This window comes from Apodemus sylvaticus, chromosome 9, assembly GCF_947179515.1.
Source record: "Apodemus sylvaticus chromosome 9, mApoSyl1.1, whole genome shotgun sequence".
Lineage (NCBI taxonomy): Eukaryota > Metazoa > Chordata > Mammalia > Rodentia > Muridae > Apodemus > Apodemus sylvaticus.
In genome coordinates this window covers 114,516,957-114,539,379 of record NC_067480.1, presented here as the reverse complement: position 1 = coordinate 114,539,379, position 22,423 = coordinate 114,516,957, and the positions used below count along the sequence as shown (strand labels likewise).

At 39.1% G+C, this 22,423-nt stretch overlaps 1 long non-coding RNA gene across 1 annotated transcript in view; it reads right to left on the bottom strand.

Moving 5' to 3' along the window:
- Window positions 1-260: 260 nt before the first annotated feature.
- The window catches only part of LOC127692689 (uncharacterized), a 56,009-nt gene continuing 33,846 nt past the window's right edge, over window positions 261-22,423 (bottom strand). Inside the window, exons 2-3 of the long non-coding RNA XR_007979512.1 lie at window positions 14,172-14,260; window positions 261-1,189 (exon numbers count right to left, since the gene is read on the bottom strand). This is a non-coding gene — a long non-coding RNA (uncharacterized LOC127692689). The remainder of the gene's footprint in view (window positions 1,190-14,171; window positions 14,261-22,423) is intronic.

The window sequence follows — 22,423 nt, the reverse complement described above, 5'->3', positions numbered from 1 at the left end:
GTAAGACAGGGTCTTACCCCCCCCCCCAGCTCTTCACAAGCACACTGCACACCTGGTTCTGCCTCCACCTCCCAAGTGTGCACCAAGACTCACCAACAAACAGCAATTTTGAAATCAAACATTCTAACACAATAATATCCCAAATGCTCATTAATACTCATTTGTACTTAAATGCTAAAAAAACGATGGTAGAAAAATACTAAAAGTGTTTGTTACCATAATTAAACCATCCTGTTTCTGTAAAAGTCGAAACTTCAAGGTTTCGTAAAAGCACTGAATTTAATAATTGCATACAATAGTTTCAATCCTGAGCTGAGGTATGTCAGGCCACCGGTGAGCCCACAGGGTGTGAGGGACTGTAGAAGACGTTGCAAATCTTGTGCTTCCGAATGCAGACTGCAATGAAGTGACAGGGCACCACAGTGCAAGCAAGACCACAGACACACAATAAACTCATCACGTGTTTGCTTTTGAATCATCAGGGATTTTGTTGCTGTATATTCAGGGTCTTCTGCTTTGGCCAAATTTACTGCAACCCCCATATTGAAGTTACATAATTATCCACAGTTATGCACAGATATGTTGTGAATGATGCTTTAAAATGATCTGCAAATGAAAGAAGATTAATGCAAAATAACATAGACAATTCCATTTGTATGAAATTACCAATAGACAGAAACATAAAGAAAGATTTATGACCACATACATTCAGAGAAAACTAATATTGAAAGATGACAGTTAATGGTATGCATTTCTTTTGGAGCTTCAAACTGTGGTTTATTTGTCCAGATTCAATACAGATTCATTTTTAAATTTACTCTATCAACAAGGCATCTTAGAGACTGATGGTTAAAAATATCCAATTCAAATTTTCTAAAACAAACACTTATTTCTGTTGTGGAAGAAAGGATCTCAAAGAACACATTCTCATCTTCTCATCAGGTAAGATGCAGAGCAAAGACTTTCCTGACTTAAAATGAGAGCTCTGGTTGAGGACATGGAGCTTTGGTTGCCTTGAGTTTTAACGGTGTGTCAATTTTCACCTTTCTGGAACTAAAGAATATGGAGGCAGAGGTGCCGTTTCTTCCTGGAAGTCTTTGGACTGCACCCTGTCTGTGTAGACAGGTCCATAGTGTGTAGACTGGTGACTATCTCCTTTATTTCTCTCCTCAGCTTCATTCACAGTTACCTAGAGCACACACAATGTCTCTGTTTTATTCACAGCCGTAGTTCTTACCAAGCAGTATCATTTTTTGCTGTTGTTTTGTTTTACGGATTTCTGATCCAAGGACAGCCTTTACCCTAGAGCTACAGCAAGCCTATGACCAATATTTGAGAGGGGGAGGGGAAGAGGGAGGAAAAAAGGGAGGGAGAGGGAGACACAAGATTCATATATGAATGGATGAATAGGTAAAAGGTGCATTTCAGGGAAAAGACTGACTAATTCTTAAAAGGATTTATTCAGAAGCAAACCATGTGAGCATATCTCATGTAATGAACAAAATCAGAATACAATCATCTAGGACTCTGGGCAAACAGAGGTCTCATATTATTCCTGTCTTAAGAGAAAAAAAATCCTGAAAGTATGACTACAGAAACTTAAATGTAACCAGTGACAGGGTACTAAATATGTTAATATCATAAACACATAAACCGTAAATGATCAGAAGTTAGGAACAATTAAGGGAAACAATTAAAATAGAATTGTATCATATTTCTTGAATTTGGTTGGTTCTCAAACATTAAATTCAGATGTTGCTTTTACTCATAAGCTCTGAAAAAGCAAATAATATTTTCTACATACTGTTCACCATAAATCTTAACATACCATTCAAATTTAATCTAAACACAAACATAACCCTAAAACCTCTGCCAGGCCCACAAATACTCAAGACAACCACAATCTGATTTCCAGGACAGCAGTTTTAACTTTACAAGTACAATATTTATACTGAGGAGATAAATCATGTAAATCATAATGGCTTACGCTTGTATCATATCTAAGCCTGCACTTTTGCATTCTCCAAGATTTCTACACATTTACCCATAGCTCAGTTGGTCTACTGAAACAATTTTACAGTTCAGACAGTTGGATATTGATTAAGATTTAAGATCTGTTTGGGAAAAGCTTTAAACAATATCATTCACATTACTTACTTAGCACTTGATCACAGTGTCTATACAACAAACTCGAATTTAAAATTCATTCATAAATTCAGCCTCTATTGAAGCCACTATACCATTCACCTTCTTTCCATGCTGCCTTAAAATATTAAATTCAAACATCAAATTCATATTTAAATTAGATCAGTCTTAACTAATATTAGTTGACAACACAATTAGCCAAAAGAATAGTGGTAATCTTTCCAGACAGAAATATTAAAATCCTTTTAAATGTATAAAATCTTTATTGCAAGTGTTTGTTTTGATGCAGGGCCTCAAATAGCCAGGGTGGTCTTGAACTCACTGTATAGCTGAAGGTAATCTTAAATTAGGTTATCCTGTGAATGAGGGTAACCTGTTCTACCTCTCAGCATGGAATCTGCAGGTCTATGTCACCACAAAAGGTCTATACAGTGCCTCTACCATACCTGGCTAAAGTTCTTCCAGGACTTTAAAACCTAGTTCAGAGCAGTACATAAATATACTAGCAACTCTACTAAAGGAACAATTGTGATAAGGAAAGGACAAGATTAAGAAACTAGGGAACACTAAGCCTGGTACCAAACAGGTAAAGACTATCAGAGAAAAGTGAATGCAGACAGGTAAGCTGCCCTACACTCAAAAGAGGCTCTGGCTACACAGCTGAGGAGTTTGCCCAACGAAGAGCAACGACACTGTCAGAAGATTTTCTTTGAAGTCTCCAACCCCAAGAAGACTGTCCTGTAGAGAAACTGAAGGCGACCTGAGCAGCAAGGTAACACGCCAAGAAAGGGCTCTGAGCAGGGATAAAAATGCACCACCAACCAACCCCAGCCCTCCAGCTCCAGCCACTACAACTCAGGGTTCAAAAGACATTCAAAGGGGAAGCAGCTGCAAAGGACGTGAAATGAAAACACTGTATTTAATGTCCGAATGGTGAGAGCTGGACGTTAGCACAGAATCCGCACTTCTACAGTGGGGACTTTTGGGGGGAAAAGAGCACGTTTTCAGTTCACAGAAAGGCCTAGGACCTTAAACAAACTGTGCCGAACCCATTTACCTAATAGATAAGGTTAAACTTGGGCCCATACTTAAGCCTTCAGTGTAGTGCAAACATGCCTTAAAGTATCCCACTAGCAAAGGATTACACAGGGCCTTCACATCCTATCTGACAGGGCACACAGCTATTCTGTATTTCACGAAGGCCTCAATTATTCTAAGAAGGTAATATCACACATGGAAGGATTTGGGCCACAAACACATAAATGGGTCATGAACTAAGATGCACTAAGGTTCGCACTGTTTACTTCTTGAAGGAGCTATTCAAGAACACATTCTTGAGCCAGAGATGGAACTAAATGGATGCAAAGGAAGAGGGAAGGAGGAGGAAAGAAGGAAGAGAGGGGAGCAGGAGGGAAAAGAAGGAAGAGGCAGAGGGAAGGAGGAGCATACATTTACCAGGTCCTTTAGCCACTCCTTGGATAAACCATAAAAAGCTGTAAGAGAAAGCATGCAGGGCTATTGCTACACATAGACAGTTGTATGCACACTTAGCATGCACAAAGCCCCAAGTATGGAGTAAAGGGCCAACAAAAGGAGGGAAAGGCTCTAGAAGGGAAGGGAAGAACAGAGGCCTGGGGGGATATAAACACACACATGCCAACCTTACAAAAGCAGTGGCCATGTGCACACACTACCAGACCTTCCCGGAACCAGAACCGGAATCGGAATGGAACCACACACACCCCTCCCGAGCATCTTGTACCATTGTACCTACTTAGGTGAGCAGACCTACAGTTCAACTGCTCCAGGGCCTGCAAAGAAAAGGATCACAGAACCTGGGATGCCACTGCTGTGACAAGAAGCAGACTCTTCTGAATAGCACCAAAAAAAAAAAAAAAAAAGAGCTAAAATTGCCCAACAAAATGCAAGGCAACAGGAGCTGAGTGGCTTATCCTGGCTGATTACTGTTCTAAGACTCTCATCGACGGGGGTGAAATACAAAGAAAGTGTGTGCTGGTTTTTACAGAAAACATATGGGAACTTACCTGGGGAAATTTACTCTCTCTTAACTAAACAAGGACTCTTTTCAGGTATTTTGAGTTGAAATTGAGAAGGACATTCTTAATTGTAGAAAATATGGAGGAAAAAGTCAGCGACTAGTGAATATAATGCACTGGTATTCTCCTTCATACCTGGCATGAGGGTTAGCTTTTGTCAGCTTGACACACACTAGTCACTGGGGAAGAATGAACTGAATGACTCCTATCAGTTTGGTTTGTAGGCATGTCTATGTGACAGCTTCTTGGGGGTTGAGCTACATGGAAGGCCCAGATCACAGCGGGCAGTGCCATCTGTAGGCAGGTGGTCCTGGGAGGTATGAGAAAGATAACTGAACATGGGCCTGGGAGCAAGCAGCAAGTGTCGTTCTGCTGAGGTTCCCATCTTTGTTCCTGCTGGAGCTCCTGCTCTGACATCGTCAGTGATGGACAGTGATCTGGAATGTGTAAGCCAAGGAAGGTCTTCCCCCACAAGTGCCCACAAGCGATGTTTAACACAATAGAAAGCAAGCCAGGAGCATGGGTATCTGGCAGCAGCTAGAACAGTACTTTACATACAGAGACCTGGTGGATGAGTCAAGCAAATAGAGAGGGCAGCCTAGAAAAGATAACGGGGATTCCAGGCTTCCTGGGAAAAATAAGTGGCAGAGAGCACAGGAAGAGAACAAATTAATGTATTCCCAGGCAAGAGAGGGCCAGGGCCAAGGCATAGAATGGAAAGGAACGCCAATTTCGTGAGTCTTCCTAGATGAGCGGCATCTCTCTGTCCCCTGACATGAGACCAGCAACAAGCCAACCTAACACCTCCTTCAGCGACCAGGGCCTCTGGCAGGAGAATCGAGTTTACTCCAAGACACCATGATCATCTTAAAGTCTCCTGAAGACCTTGCTCTTAAAATGAAGGACACACAATGAGTTTCCTGAGCGTCCTTCAGGCACTCACTAATATGCTAGAACTCCGAAGGCCACACATATACACAGCAGAATACAGAGTCTCAAGCAGACTGCCTGAGTGTGAGTCTCTGTTCCCCTACCACCAGCGATCAGACCTCAGGCTAAATTGCCCTTGCCTCAGTTTCCTGCCTATAACAGACAAGAAACCGTCTTTTCTCTGATGGACCTATCCCTAAGTATAAAATGTACTTCAGCTATAACTCTAGTTACTATTTTGTAATTAATGATAGTATCTTTCCAGCATGAGTATTTATATGAACAAACTACCTTTTGGTAAATGTTTTTGTGGGAAGTACAGCTATTCTGAATACCACCTCTTAGAGTACTTCACCCCCTATGCCACAGACAAACAACTATTAATCAAGCTAGAATCTCCTACTTAGCTTGATGCAGCTTCAGGAGTCTGCTGATGAGGATTACACAAAGGATGAGTTAGTTGATCATGGCCCAAGAATTACCAATGCTTCATTACTTCACCATTATGTCTTTGCCACAGAGTTCAATCTAGTTTGTGTACTGTACCTTTAAAAATATGGTCCCAGGAACAGGGAGTATGTTTCAGTTGATGGACACTTGGAAAATACATGACTATATGATGAACTCTGGGTTTGATTCCCCAGTACTAAAAATAAAGGTTAAAAAAAATCCATAGAATCCCAATTGGTAGAAGATTTACCAAGATCTTTACAAAAGAGCCTATAACTGGTTTGGGACTACCGAACCCTTGACTTGCAGCTCTAAGGGGCCCCCAATTCACCAACATCTCAGTGACATTTATGCTGTTGTTCCCTGTGGGAAGCAATGGAAAACTTCAGATAAACTGAGATAGGTCCCTTTTCATTATTCTTTAACAACTTTATACATGCATTATATTGAATTTTAGTCATTTTAACCCCATTATCATCTCCCAACACTGAGCCCCCTCATTCTCACTTCTCCCATTTTCATATCCTTCTTCCTTTTCTTTCCTTTCCTCTCTTTTTTTCTTTGTCTTTTTTTTTCTGTAACCAACTCAATTTAATTAAGGTTGCTTGCAGGGGCATGAGTTAGTGGTTATTTATTGAAGCATGGGCAATTTGGCAATGGCTATAATTATGAGAAGAATGATTCTTCCTCTTCTAGCAACCATTAACTGCCAACAGCTCATCACGAGGCCGCACAAGCCCCTTCCCCACATGTACAACAGTGTGAATTCAGGAGCACAATGGCATTGCCATCGCCAGAAGGCAGCAAAGATTGGTCCCTATAAACATGACACCTGATTTAACAACAGGAGTGATCCAAAGTGCAGTACCAGTACTGGAAACACATTACTGTGGTGACGAGGTGGAATGGAAAGAAAAGGAGCCATGTAATGAAGCAAAATCAGAAAAGTAATGCCAGAAAAGTAATTTAGGCAAAGAGCAGAGAACAATGGGAGAAAGTAACTTCCTCACATGCTCCATAGCCTGCTGGGCTTCACCTCTGGATAATCCTCTCTCCTCACCACACTAGGCCAGTCCCCCCCACCACCTGTGGCAGCTCCTAAGGGCCTCAGCTGAGACATGTTTCAGCTCCCACAGGATTCTTGAAGCCAGGACTCACGCTGCATGTTGAATGTGTACTCCCGACCAGAGCCTAGCCAGGTTACAATAAGAGCCCTCCCTACTCTATCTTCAGGCAAGTCTTACAGTTTGGCTTAAGCCCCAAAGGTTCTTACATGCAACAACAGTCATGAATCTCAAAGGAAACCACCACACTTACAAATACACACTGTATGATTTACATTTGTATCACATTCCGAAAAGACTAAACTACAGGGGTGAGAAAAATATTGGTGATACCAATAACGGGCAGGAGAATAGACGTTATTTTTTCCATCACATAGGGGCAATTTCAAGGTGTGTTGTTTAATTTACAAACAAGAACACTATATTGAACAGTGCATAGTGCTCACTAGGTAGCTCTTCTGTGGCTTGATGAATTCTTTGCTTTCCCAACTCCACACAGTTCTGACACCAGTGCGAGACTTGATGTGCCCTTGGTCAGTTACCCTGTTCCAGGAATCCTGTTTATAATTAGTTCAAATCTTATTTTCAGTGTGAATACTTTTTCTTTGCTTCACTTTGAGCTTTCTTGACAGATTTCTTTTCTATTATCACTTCTTTTGACCTGTCACATGAGTTTATCAAAGACAAGGGGACAACATAACTACATGCCTGTCTGCTCATAAACCAACAGAAAGAACTAACACCACTAATACAGTAAATCATAACTCATTAACATGACTTCTGATATAATTAGACTCTACTGATAGGGAACTGGTGTTAATTAACCATGGCAAGTAAAAGCCAAAGTCATGTAAAAGAAGAAACAATTATACTTAAAGTAATTTTAAAATGAATGAACTGAATCACCACAGATTTAAGAAAAAGAACTTGAGTACCTTCCTACATCTTATAATAATCAAAGAAGTGGGGAGGTCCCTGAAGACGCAATTCCATCTAGATTAATAGATGAGAAGAAATTTGTCCTACAATTCCAACTCTGATACCAGTAACAAAATTATGGGTACTATTATATTTTTATGACATTCCTTTTACAAAGTCAGTAATATTTTTTCATTGGTTGAATGGACCAAGAGAGAATAATATTAGACAATACTTGTAGAAATTCAACCAGACACTATCATACAAATATACACAGCGACTGCAACTGGTACTATTCTCTAATGTGCTCACAGAATCCTCGTAGCCACCCACAAGGCAAGTGGCATTATAATCACCTGTATGTATAGCAGAATGCCAGAGAATAAGGAAGTCCAATAATTCATCTACAGATAGGCCAACAGTAAGCAATAAAGCCAGGATTTGAACTCAAAAAGCAACTTCACAAATCAAGCTGTTCAAAATGCTATTTCTCTCTCCTTTCTGTACAAAATAAACACAGTCATCAGGAAGGGTACCCAGTACTGATCCCTAGATGTTGCACAGATATCACTTAGTGATGTTCAACACCACACACAGTTTGCTCTCCTGGGACATCAAGTACAACAAACAATGACCCACTGAGTTAGAAAAACCATTCCAAGATGCTAAGGGTGGCAGGAGAACAAAGTGAAAAAAATTCAAAATAAGTCCATTATTTTATTCTATGGAAAACTGACATAAATACAAGAAGATCACTAAAAAAATTCGCTTTGTAAGACTAGAAAAAGTCTTGTATTTATCATTAATGTGTCTAAGAAGAGTGCTGTTACAACAAGGTATGGAACATCAACAAATTCCACTGACATTTTCAATACCTCTGACCCTGAAAGTTAATCATACTGCTTGCAGAGGTCTGATCTCACAAGAATTCCATAAGGAGCAGGAACGTGAGGGCCTAATAAGGATGTGTGACACAAGAGCAAAGGGATTAGTTAACTAAAATAAGTGGATTCCTCTCTAAATATAATCCGCTCATAAGGACATTTAGAACATTTGTATCTCATTAGGGGTATTAAGTGAGGAAAAGAGTCTCAGTACCAAACAATCCTAATTATAATTCATCTTAGGAAATAAAGTGAGTTTTCGTAACTGAAATGGAAAATGTATGGCAGGAAACATCTTTAATATAATAACAGAACTGTCACCAAACTCAGACACTAAAGCAAACATGGCAGGCTAAAGGAACACAATGAAAACTAAATAACTGCTCTCAGAATGACAATGGCTTTTCATGTTTCTCAAAACATGCTTCTTCCTCTGTCATCATAACAACCCAAAGCAGAAGTAAGATGACCAAGAAAAAGAGACTCAGTTTGTAAGCAGCAGGAGACATAATAACGGTTTACTCTAACACATCTTCCATGAAGGTGACACAAGAAGTAAAATCAAGGCAGTTAATAAGGCAACTTCACCATCAGTGGGCTTCCATGTGGGGAAAACTCTGTCTACTTCGCCATCTCACCAGAAATGAGAGCTTGCCAACCAAGTATTGCAACAATAAATAAATAAATAAATAAATAAATAAATAAATAAATAATAAATTCTATAGAAATGGAATGCATGGTGTGACTTCTTGTTGTTAGATGTTCAAAGACAATTTTACTAAAATTGAAAAGAGAAACTTGAAAGCAGGTAAGCTGTAAACCTCAGCAGCTGTCACAGAATTGAACAGGGAAGGGTTTGAGTTAAGCCAACATGGAGGTCAGCCACCTGGCAGATAACAGCTACAGGGCAGACACAAAAGCTTTAAAGAAAAGGAGACCTAAAGGACTAGAGAAAGCATATTTAGCTCTGGCCAGCAACCTAAAGACAGAAGAGAAGAAGGAGGAATATATATGTTCCGTTTTGAGTCAGAATTCACAATGGCAGGCAGACCCAGCATAAGCTGATGGTAGCTCTGTAGCTTCTGCATCGAGGATGCGAATTCCAGGAAGGGAACGTAAGATAATAAAACAGTAGGTCAGAGGTGATGCCCAGTGTTGGGTATCCATCACAGCTTCGGCCTCTTACTGTGGTAAGAGTCTCCCTCAGAAGGTAGGGCTGTCTCATTGCCTTTTTGAGCTCCACAGCCTTATTGCAAGCTGTTAATTTTCTAAATTTCAGATAGGAAGTAATCACTACCCTCTCCTAGCATAGTTCCTCTCAGGAAGCACTGGAGAAAACTTGGTCCAGTGCCTACTCTCAAGGCTGTTCATCTCCATGACTAAAATCACGAGGCATCTCTCTCTTTGTTGAGAGCTAGGGCTTTCATGCTCCTAGTCTACACCATGCCCCCAGGAAAGACGGGGCAGGCATAGGCATCAGTGTTTTCACATTAGGTACAAGTATTTGCCTCGATTATTTTTAAGTATCTATTTGAAAACTGTGAAGGGGTTGTTCTGTGGACAGTTGCATCATTATCCAGAGGTGGCTAAGAAAACACTTTACCATTACATAACAGAAAGATCAGAGGACAGGGAACTATTTTCCTACTGTAAGACTCAGCCCAGCTTTTAAAAAGCTGAATTTCTCAGCCAACAAAAGCAATCAGAACAATAGTCTATGTTATCATTAATTTTACACTTTCCAGTATGGTCCACTCCTCTCTGTAGTAAGTCTTTGCTATGGGGAATTAGGGTTGAGGGAAGAATATAGGGATTTAGATCAGTCAATGAATTTTGCATGATGTATGTATATATGTACGTATGTACGTATGTACGTACGTATGTATGTATGTATGTATGTATGTATGTATGTATGTATGTATGTATGTATTTGATAAATGAACTGTCCTTTCTTGATTAGGCAACTTTTCCTTTCCTTGAAAAATAGTGTCAATCCTGTTCCTATTCCTACCTGCCCCTGGTCCACCTACAAATTCTGTTTTCCCTTTCCAGAAGATCCACGTACCCACCCCCACCACAGTCCTCTCTCCTTGTTACTTACCCTCTCTGGGTTTGTGACTTGCAGTATGATTATCCTTAACAACTAATATCCACTTACAAGTGAGTATATATCATGCTTGCCTTTCTGGGTCTGTGTTGCCTTGCTAAGGATCATGGTATTTTTGGTTGGTTGGTTGGTTGGTTGGTTGGTTGGTTGGTTGGTTGGTTGGTTTGTAGTCTAATCTATTTGTCTGAAAATTTCACATTGTCATTTTTTAACATCTGAGTAATACTCCATTGTTTAAGTGTATATTTCCTTTATCCATTCTTTGGTTGAGGAAAATCTAGGTTGTTTCCAGAGTCTGACTATTATGAATAAAGCAGCTATAAACATAGTTGAGCAAGTGTCTTTGTGGTAAGATGGCGTATATGCCCAGGAGTGGTATAGCTGTGTCTTAAAGTAAATCAATTCCAAATTTTCTGAGAAACATCCATATTGACTTCCAAAGTAGCTGTACAAGTTTGCACTCTGACCAAGAATGGAAGAGTGTTCCCCGGGCACCATGCTTGCCTCCTGATGCCATACGCACTACCACACTGGTCATGGACTCTAACCCTCTAAAACTATGAACCTCAAAAAATTGTTGCAAGTTGCCTGGGTCATGGTATTTTAACACACCAATATAAAAGTGACTAAGACAATGATGAAATCCTATTACCTTAAAAGCCAGAGAGTAAAAAGCTTCTGAGCCTATCAGACACCCTCCTATGTCATACAGACAGCATCTACCCTAAGCATGGAAAGAGTATGAATGTAAATGTATGAAGTCTTTCTTAATTTTAAGCTGAACTATATAGCACATACCCCCTACAGAACACAATCATCTTCTCTTCCTGTGCCCTGTAGCTTGTTCTTTCCATTGAAGCATCTGTTCTGACACTTAATGCCTTTACCTCAGGCATTCAAATATTACCAGGTCTAAATCAGGACCTATCTCAGGAAAACCCCAAGACTTGAATCACCCTTCACAGGATTCATCCACTGTCTAGACCAATTTTCAACCTCCCTGAGGCCTTTAACTAACTTAAGGAAGATGCAATGCTCAATAAAGATCCACAGAAAGAGTGGTGCCAAAGTGGAGACAGAGTATAATTGATATAATCTATGTTGACTAACTTTTGTAGGGTGGGGATTCAAAAGCAATGTAGGTGGAATAAGTTAGCAAAAGAAGTGGGAAAACTGCAGGAAGATAGAAAAGAGGAAAAGAGGGCTCCACGTTTGACAGAAGTTTCTCCACTCCAAAGATGTTTGAAGAAAAACTGTAACTGCTAATCCTAGCCTTTAAAAAAAATACTTCTGACATCATTGCAGTATTAGAAACATTTGGGAGTATGAACCATCGGCTGATAGTTACAGGAATCCTGGAAGGGGAAACAATGGTCAAGGAAGGCCAGACAGCAGTAGTTATAAACCTCTGCTCAGTCCCAAAGCTTCCTCCAAGCCATGCAAGCCACTGCCGGTAAGAGGTGGATGGGAATGCTGTTCCTCACTTCCCCAGGTGATGATGCTAAGGAGGGGCATGAACACAGCTCTGCTGCAGAGAACATTTGAGTTCCTTGGTTTTCTCACCTTTTGAAGTAAGACACGTCATGGGTTTCATTCCCAAGGGCCTGAGATTTATAGAAGCCAGTAAAGACATGATTTACAAGTCTAACTACAGAAAATGCTAGTATAAAAACAAAAACTTTCCAATTTTCCTTATGCCATGACTTGGTCCTTCTGTAATATAGGAAATGGGGTTGAGGAAAATGTTGTGGTCAAAAAAAAATAGAGCAGGTCACTTCAAGATTAGGAATCTTTCAAAAAAGATAGCACCCCTCACTCAAAAATTGCATTTATTTTATTTTATGTGAATGGGTGCTTTGCTTACATAGATATAGGTGCACCACGAGTGCCTGTTACAGACAGTTGTGAGCCACCCTGGGTGCTGGAAATCAAACCCCAGATTACTCCTCTTCCAGAGGAACAGTGTCTTTAACCACTGAACCATCTCCAGCCCTGTGCTCCAAGTTTGTGACAATGAAGGTTTGAAAAAACAATACACCCACTCTCAAAGCACGTAAGTAAAGAAAATAGATAAACTACCAAACCAGTATTCCATGCTGTCAATGAGTCAACAAGTACATCCCACAGAAACTAACAGTGTTTAATAAAAGTTCCTTTTATCAATAATATTCTCATGTTACTTAAAAATTCCACAAAAATCAGCTCTTTAAAGGAATCTTTTTTTATAATTGAAGCCTTTCAACTTAAACGCTTATGCTAGCTAGACTGAGTATTTATAGATACTCAAAATAGTACACCTTCAATTCAGACATCTAAGAAAGCAAAGTATGGTAGAAGTTTCAACAACAAAATCATGCTTCCACAGAATGTCTGTTGCAAGAGAATATATCTGTAAAATCACATGTGAGAAATGTTTATATGTCAGAAATATAACTAACTCATAAATACACAAAACACAATCTAACATTAGAAATAGAGCATCTGTAAATTCAATATCCATTATCTGCCTTTCTGGCTCTCCATGGATGTCAAAAACAACAAGACTGATAAGCATCCTTTTCACTGACTGTAGTGCATGCCCACAATTGCCGGCTAGATTAGTAAGTACCCATTGTGGCTAGCATGGCAATAGATGTTCAGGTCAGCCTGTTCGGCAGATGGCAAGAAACCATGGACTCTGATATCAGAAAGTTAGACTTTCAACAATATGGCACACAACAGAGAACTTCCTGACCAGCACAAAACATCGTGGTTGGAGAAATGGAGCATGATTAAAATAAAAGAAACAATACGGGAGAGTTCATCATCTAGTGCCATTTCTATCTTTAGTATAGATTTTAAGATCTAATCTACTCTAAGTCTCTCAAAACAATAACTATTATTCCCATGAGGTAATAATCAACTTGAACTCAGAAAATTCAAGTTCAAGTGTACTGTATGCTGAGACGGTAGTCACGGAGAGCACAGTGGCACTGAATGAGTTCTCATATACTTTACATTCTATGGCCATCTGAAACAATGCATGAATGAAAACATACATGGTGTCATAAGCACATCACAATCTTTCCTAGATAGCAAAGTAGTGAAGTATTAATAACTATTATATGTCATTAAAAATATCCCCTGGCTCTTCTGAAGAGAACAGTATTCTCTAGCTCAGTGTAAGGAATCTGTTCAGTAGCCATGTTACAAAAATCCAAAAGCTAAGTTAATGCTAAAATGCTTATCAACCATGTGGGTTCCAGAGCCCACATTATGGAAAAAAATTACAAAAAAGCTGAATTCCAAGAGGAGAAATTCTCTGTTATCGGGTATCCTACTGAAAAGTCTTGAGAAACTGTGAGTTCTTGCCCTCTCAGAAAGCAGGCTGACTTAAACACCTATCATTACAATGGCCAAAACAAAGGTACCACTCCTTGTCTACCGGGGTGGTAGATGAAAATCCATGCTGAGCCTCGGGAAAGGAAGCTGAGCTGGACTCTCCCACCAAAGAAACAACTACCTCCACAAGGCAAGTATGGGCATTCCATGGGAAGGAAGAGGTCCACCTCCCGATTTTCATCTGGCCTTGCTCCCATGTTTCAAGTTAATGTTTTAGCTCAGTGAAAGTAATTACCAGCCAGGCTCTGCAATCCATCATTCACCCTGGGCATTCCTGCTGATTCTTTCTTTGGTCTCTAGGACCCAAGAATCTCTTCTGTTCATCTGTAAGTGCAAAGGAAAGGTTTGGTTGTTACTAGTTTCTTGCTATTCTAAATTTCTGCCAAGTAATTAGAATAGAAAATGAACTATTTTCAAGTTTTTTAATTGAAGCTATGGGGGTTAGAGTAGTCATAGCCTCTAACAAAAATAAGATTAAAACCATACATCTTTGATGCCCCTCCCCCCACACACACACCTCTTCCAAGTAGAATGGACAAATGTAATCTGACTCTAGACAGTGAGCTCAGGGACTTGATCCAAATCACCCTCCTTCTAATTTAGGTCATTTGGCAAGAATACATTAGTAAATTAGCAAACTGCATATAAATTTACAAAAGGTATTCCTATATCCTCATATCATCCAAAAGAAAAGCATTATTGGAATCCTCACTGCATAGACAATGAGTGGAAAGTTCAGAGGTTAGATGCACTATCCCCAGGAACACATTTCACAGGTTACAAAACAAATTTACCCACTCAAAACATTAGGCTTCTATACATCTTTCCAAGTAACTATAATACAGGACAGCTTACATGAGTTCTAACCAGGAGTAATATCCAAAATTGATTAGCTCTTTGGCGTTCATCACACAGTAGGCATTGTTTATTTTACATACTCCACTAAACTACAGACGTGACAAAGGCATTCTAAAATTCCCCCTCAATGCTGCCTACCATGCAAGTCTGTTTCCTTTACATAAGTACATTGATTAGCAATATAAATACAAGTAAATATAATAAATTTATAGATACATATGTATGCATATAATATATAAAAGACCTATGTCGTAATAATCACAGTAATGGTAAGTTAAAATACATCAGTTTAAAACATTCTGTCTTTGGTGATCAGAAACCCTATGGATATAGGATCTGTGGCTATACACACTACCAATCTAAACATCAAATGGCTGTGTGTGACAGCTAGCTTGTTCAGACAATGCTTCATTTGACAATGGACCATGAGAACACGGTGGTCCCACAGACTGACATGAAGCAATTTTTATAAAATGATCTAATGTACACATAGTTGAAAAAGAAAAAAAAGAAACTGAAGGACAAGAAAACAAAGGCCTTATTGTTGGAGCAAAATATTGATGGTAAATTATCTGCTTACAAGTAAATCTATGATTAAAAAGAAGAAGAAGAGAAACCAGAAAAACTACTACAGACACATTTGTGCCTGAGGAGGAGGCAGTCCTCAGAAGGGCTTGAGAGACGGGGCTAAGCAAATGGGCATCTCCATCTTGTCACACCCACGGACGACTTTCCAGGATGACAAGATATGATCCTGACATTGTTTAGACTTCAGCTCTTATATTAGCTTTTAATCAGAAAAAGGTTTTAAATGAAAAATGTCTTGACAACAGTCAAATAATCTTGTACAATGTATCCATATATTAATCTAAGTATAAGATTCAAACATTTAAAAATAAGTTTTATAAAATGCAAAGATTCAGTAACTTGATTAATTACTAAAGAACTACCCAGTACTCCCAGAGCTCCCAGGACTAAACCACCAACCAAAGAGTACACATGGAGGGACCCAGGGCTCCAGATGCATATGTAGCTAAGGATGGCTTGTTGGACACTAAAGGGAGAAGAGCCCTTGGTCCTGAGAAGGCGAGATGCCCTAGTATAGGGGAATGCCAGGACAGGGAAGAGGGAGTGTGTGGTTGGTGAGCAGGGGGAGGGGGGAAGGGTTGGGGGAAAGCAGAACCAGGAATGGGGACAACATTTGAAATGTAAATAAAGAATACAACTAATTAAAAAACCGAACTAAGTGCAGAGGGCTTACAAAGTCTACAGTAGTTTGTTATAATGCCCCAGGTCCTCAAAGTCACACACCATTCACTCACCAACTCACCACGGCTTTAGGTTTGTAAACTCCACTCATACAAGTGCACCCTATGTATGCTTGATTTTCAACATCTCTACTGTGTTCTCTTTGTATCTTTTCTGTGTTCAGATGTTTTTAAATATAAAAATATCTGTTCCGGTTGACTACAATATGCAGAACAGAAATACGCTGTATAGTTTTGTGACTTAGGAGCAAGATAATGTATCACATAACCTTAAGGAATAGCCACACCATCTAGGACTGTGAAGACTATTCAGTGATGTTCACATAACAATTCAATCTAAATGTCCTGGCATGTTCCTGAGGTTTAGCGACATGAAAGCACAAATAACACCACACCTCTCTTTGTCATTGAATGAAACCAAGGTACCAGGATCTACAAATAGAACAAGCAACATCTTCTTTGGTGTATAAAAATTAACTTCATCACACATACTATTTTTCTTATTTCCACTCTGTATAATTATACACAACCTGAAAGGTGTGCTAAAAAGGAAGAAGTCAGCCGTAATCCCAGAAATGAGAGCTGCTGAGATCTGCTTTTCCTCCTAGCCATTTCCTCTGACAGACTATTCAAAATACTTCCCTTCCCACAGAAAGCTGGAATACTATCGTGATGGATGGTAATAAGATAGATAACACAGACTAGAAGAAATGGATTTCGTTGCACTTACAGCATTGGTTCAAACTCCTAACTAAAGAAACAAGGCAAACTGGAGGATCTATGTATTAAACTCCTTTGGAAACCCAAGAAAGGAGGCAACCTAACTACTCAAGTGTGACACCCATAAAACAATAATAAATAAGAATGTACAGTGAGTACAGAGAGGTACCCCCTGTTGGAATTGGTTTTGTTCCTCAAAACCAGTTTTTTACTTTCTATTTTAGCATTGAAACTATAAACTCTTAATTATTTTATCAATGAGAAACTTAGCTCAGTCCCAAAAGTGGGGGTGGGCATAAAAAGTCCTCTTTTCTTCTCAAAATTACTGTCAGAGAACACTAAGGAAATACTACCTAAGTGTAGCACGTACGCCTTTTCCCCCTTCTTGCACAGCTATGTAGCCTTAGCCCTCTAGTACATGAAACAAATAACTTACAAGGAAGGTCAAGTGCAGAGTGATCAGCTCTGCACATGTGAAAATGGACTTCAACGGAACCAGTGGCCTGCAGTGATAGGAGCCCCTGGGACACAAATGTGTTTTAAACATTTTCATTGATCATGTATGTATGTCAAAGGTACCTGTTTAAAACACACTCATATAGAAGAAAAATGCTTTTTGTACTACTTACCACTGAGTAAACAAACATAAGTTTTAAATAATTTTCAGTGCAATAGACCTGGAATTTTATTCACCACAGCCTAGTGATTTTAAATGTCCTGTGACCCTCTTAAGTGCTGCCAACATCAACATCTGGTACTTGCACAAAGAAAACAGATTCTAAAGGATTCTTCAGAACCCTATCAATTTCATCATATGCTTAATATGTTTCTAAGATTTTTTTCTCTTCTTTCTGATACAGCAAAACATAAGTACTTTTTTAAAAAAAGTAAGAAACTGTTCTAAGAGATAGCTGTATGTTGAAAAAATAAGTATCTGAAATCGAGTTGTTGCTTATTTCTTCACCCCTCTAAAGAGTTTATAAACAGGGATCTTAAAAAAATAAAAAATAAACAGGGATCTTTAATCTGATTAAACTTCTGAGTAGGACCACCCCCCTACAAATACATGAATATGAAGAAGAGACACTGAAACCCAAAGCATAGCCTCTACGCATGTATTTCTTCTTCCTCTTGTATTTTCTAGCACAAGGATTATTTTATGACCACACCGTTCAAAGATTGTAAGAAAAATGATCATGTCACTGTGGAGGACTATGACATACACAGTTTTCCATAGCTATACACTAACAAACTGTGTTAGGAATCTCAAAAGAATCCAATAATTATTACCTAAACTAAAATACTTAATATAGAAGTTCAAATTGACTTCCAAAAAGTAAATCTTGCTATAGGGGAAATCAACTATGTATCAAAAAGAAGTGACCTGAAGAACATTTTTTTAAGCTAAATTACTCTAAGATACCTTCTTTGGTTTAAAAAACTGTAGGAAAGTGTAGGAAGTAGGAAAACTACTTCCCGATTGCACATCATCTGAAATGAAAGAATGATCCCATACTGTGTACTTTCAAGACAGTTGCCTGGAAGTTCATGTCTATGGAAACCCCCTCCCTATCTGTGCTTCTGGATCAAGTCTGAATTATCACTGTGTAAGTAAATCAGCCCATAAAAGTTTTCCTCTGTTTCAATATCACCAACTACTAATACACAGGACATACAATGGGGAGTTCACAGCTAATGCATCATTTTCTTTTCTCAAGCACTCATGCCACACCACACACCTGCTTAATATCCAAAATAAAACGGTTGTCTTCTGCATTAGAGATTTTTCTCAAGGAAAAAAAAAAGCATAGACATCACTCATATCTTAGCCAAAGTACTCAAGGAGACCCAGCATTGGGGCCTGTTAGAGTGCAAATATATTAGCTGTGACTTCGGCAAGTGCCTGTCATGTTGAATACCATGAGGAAGAGAGAGAGAGTAATTATTGCCGAGAAACCATTAGAGAGCTCCTTAGTAAAACAAGATGCCTGGGCAAACTAATGGACCAACAGTCCACTGCCGTGTCTTTTCCTATTCCATTTAGCTGCATGTCAGTCCTGTCAAATCATCTGACACTCACAATGCAGGCAGGGTCACTACAATTAGCAAGATCTTGGCTCCCATGTTCTTTCACTGGGGCTACAATAAGCAACTACATCTGTACAGCCAGAGATGGTTCCTTGATTGTTTGTGACATAGAGAGCTTGGTGCAAGGCAAAGGCACACTGGTCCTGACTAGCAACAGAACCTTCAGGTTCTATTCTGTTTGAACAAGAGAGGCCACTCCTAGAGTAGGAGCAACTTGCTTCACATTATCCTTCTCTGGTGGGTACTTCTTATGCCTACGAGCAGGAAATCAAAAATGTTTTTATGAAAACACATTACTTTGAGATTCTCAGACAAAGACTCTGATCAGTACCTCTGATATATTCTCCTGAGGCCAGAGTATGTTAGCCAAATTTAGAAGCAAGAAAGAACTAGACCAAATAAGAACAGTGTTTCTTTCTTTTTCTTGATCAATGGAAAGCAGCTGACTTGGAGAATGAGGCTAGATGACTTTGTACTAAAGGATGAGCTTATTAACCAGGTATTAATACCTCATTGACTTTTAAAGAACAAACTAGACCAACTTGTCAACACTGCCTTAATAATGTCTCAAGTGTCTCTCACTTCATACACTGTCTCTGCAACTGGACCTGTAAATGGTATGTGCTTTGCCGCTGTATCCCAATATTCCCAAGCATCTGGGACTGAACGACCCAGGGTCCAAGAACTAACACTAGGCCCAGACATGCACCTTGTACATTTCCAAGTGGGAGGAGCCAAGTGCTCATTCAGTTTTGAAGTACTGATACTTCAAAAATGACCATTGCCAAAATGCTGTTTATTTAAAAACAACAGAGTACACAATTCTAAGGACTATAACAAAATCATGCTAAAATGTCTTTAGACCCTAACTTCCATCATGTCGCCAATTTATAATATGTACCTCTACACAGACACACAGACGTGCGCGCCACACACACACACACACACACACACACACACACAAGGGCAAAGTTAATAAGTTTTTTAGAATGAAGGGAAGCAATGGCTGGATTTTCCAGAAAATAGCAAGCCTTCAAGGAGGGAGGTGACGAGTGAACATGAGACACTCTGAATATTTGGAAGACAACCTTCCTTTAAATGAGACACTGCTGGTAACGGTAATAGGGAATTTGCAATGAAGGGAAGGACATGCAATTATAATCTGGCTGAGCCCCACTGGACAAAAAGTGATTTACTTGAAAGCTGCCTTTGCACTCAGTAAATGTTCCTGTTATGGGCTGCTCAGTCAGTGACAGCTTTCCAGATGTCAATCAAATTATCATCTATTTACAGTTGATTTGGTAGTGTCATTTGCAATATTCCCTACATTTCTGATGAAATCGGAAGCACAGAATTTTCTCCAGTTTGCCCTGGCACTCGAGTAGGCACACTGCTCTTTGCAAATGTCATGTGTCCGCTTATCAGCACTCTAAGGAGCGCGATCTTCCATTCGGCTGAGTGAATCGCTACCAGATGCAAATCTCTCAGTCATCAAGGGAAGACTATGGCAAATTTTAATGTACTTTGAAAAACTCAGTTTACATCAGTGCTCAAGGTGCAGCTTTACCCAGGCTAACAGTTTCTGTATAACAATGAGCCTAAATTAAAGCCTGAAAAACAAGGAAAAATTTTAACTCTTTCAGGATTTTGCATGCCACACACTGAAGCAAACAATTTTGTACAAGTACAGAATGAAGTCACTGTAGTTTGCTGCTAGCTATACATTTATTTCATTGAAGTATGTATATATACTAGTGGCTATTTTATCACTAAAGCATCACAAAATATGTTTCCGTTGAAATAATGCATACTGATTCAACACCTGTGAGCTAACCTATAAACACCTAATTTTCAAAAATTGAAGTGGGTACTATTTTTCTTCTCAAGTTACAGATAAGGATATTCAAAGACACAAAGGTTAACCTGACTGTCCACTATAACTAAGTCAGAACATCAAGTCAAAATCTAGACTCCAAATCTTAACTAGTGTACTATATTATGTGTGTGTGTGTGCATACAGATATATGTACACACGTGCTCTATGTGAGGTATGTGGTAGAGAATATAATTACTCATTAAAAGAGATTATCTTCCTTCTGCTGTATCAAAATTAATTTGCATGTCCTGGAGACAGAATGTTTTCCCAGGATCTCTTCAATTGTTCAATATAACTGGAAGTAAGAAATCCATGAAACATGAAATACACAGAACGAACAATATTTCAAATATTAGTATTTGCAAGCAAAGGATGCCTCTATTTCTCACGTCAGAGAACAGAGTTTTGTTCTGAAGGGCTCAAAGGTGTCATGAGGGTCTTCTTGATATGTAACCAATACTGATCAATATAAGTCTTTAAATCATCAAACAAACATCACTAATAATCCATTGACATACTAAGATTTATCAGAGGATACATGACATCTTTGGACCTAGAATGACTGTACAAAGATATACAAGAGTTGGGGAATCCTCTGGGTATATGCCCAGGAGAGGTATAGCAGGGTCCTCTGAAAGTGTCATGTCCAGTCTTCTTAGGAACTGCCACACTGATTTACTTAGTGGTTGTACCATCTTACAATCCCACCAGCAGTGAAGGAGTGTTCCTCTTTTTCCACATCCTCACCAACACCTGATGTCTCCTGAGTTTTTAACCTTAGCCATTCTGACTGGTGTGAGATGAAATCTCAGGGTTGTTTTGATTTGCATTTCCCTAATGACTAATGATGTTGAGCATTTCTTAAGGTGCTTCTCAGCCATCCGAATTTCTTCAGGTGAAAATTCTTTGTTTAGATTTGTACCCCATTTTTAATAGGGTTATTTGGTTCCCTGGGGTCTAGCTTCTTGAGTTCTTTGTATATACTGGATATTAGCCCTCCACTATGTTCACAGCAGCCTTATTTATAGTATCCAGAAGCTGGAAAGAACCCAGATATCCCTCAATGGAGGAATGGATACAGAAAATGTAGTATATATACACAATGGAGTACTATTCAGCAATTAAAAACAATGAATTCATGATTTTTTTTTAGGCAAATGGTTGGAACTAGAAAATATCATCCTAAGCGAGGATCGCAAAAGAATCACAATCACAAAAGAATACACATGGAATGCAATCATTGATAAGTGGATATTAATTAGCCCTGAAGCTCTGAATACTGAAGATACAATTAGCATATCAAATGATTCCCCATGAAGAAGGAAGAAGAGGGCCCTGATCCTGGAAAGGCTTGATCCAGCATTGTAGGGGAGTACCAGGACAGAGAAAGGGGAGGGGGAAAGATAGGAGAATGGATGGAGAAAAGAGGACATATGGGACATATGGTGGGGGGGGGGGCTGGGAAAGCGGAAAGCTTTTGGAATGTAAACAAAGAATATAGAAAATAAAAATATATTTTTAAAAAAGATCCACAAGAGTTACATAAACACAATTAAATTTCTAAGGCTATAGTTAAAATATTTCTATTTTTTATTCAAAACCATTTCATAATAAACTACATGAAGCTTCACAGAGACAAATTCAAGTAATTACATATGTCACTTAGGCTGCATATAC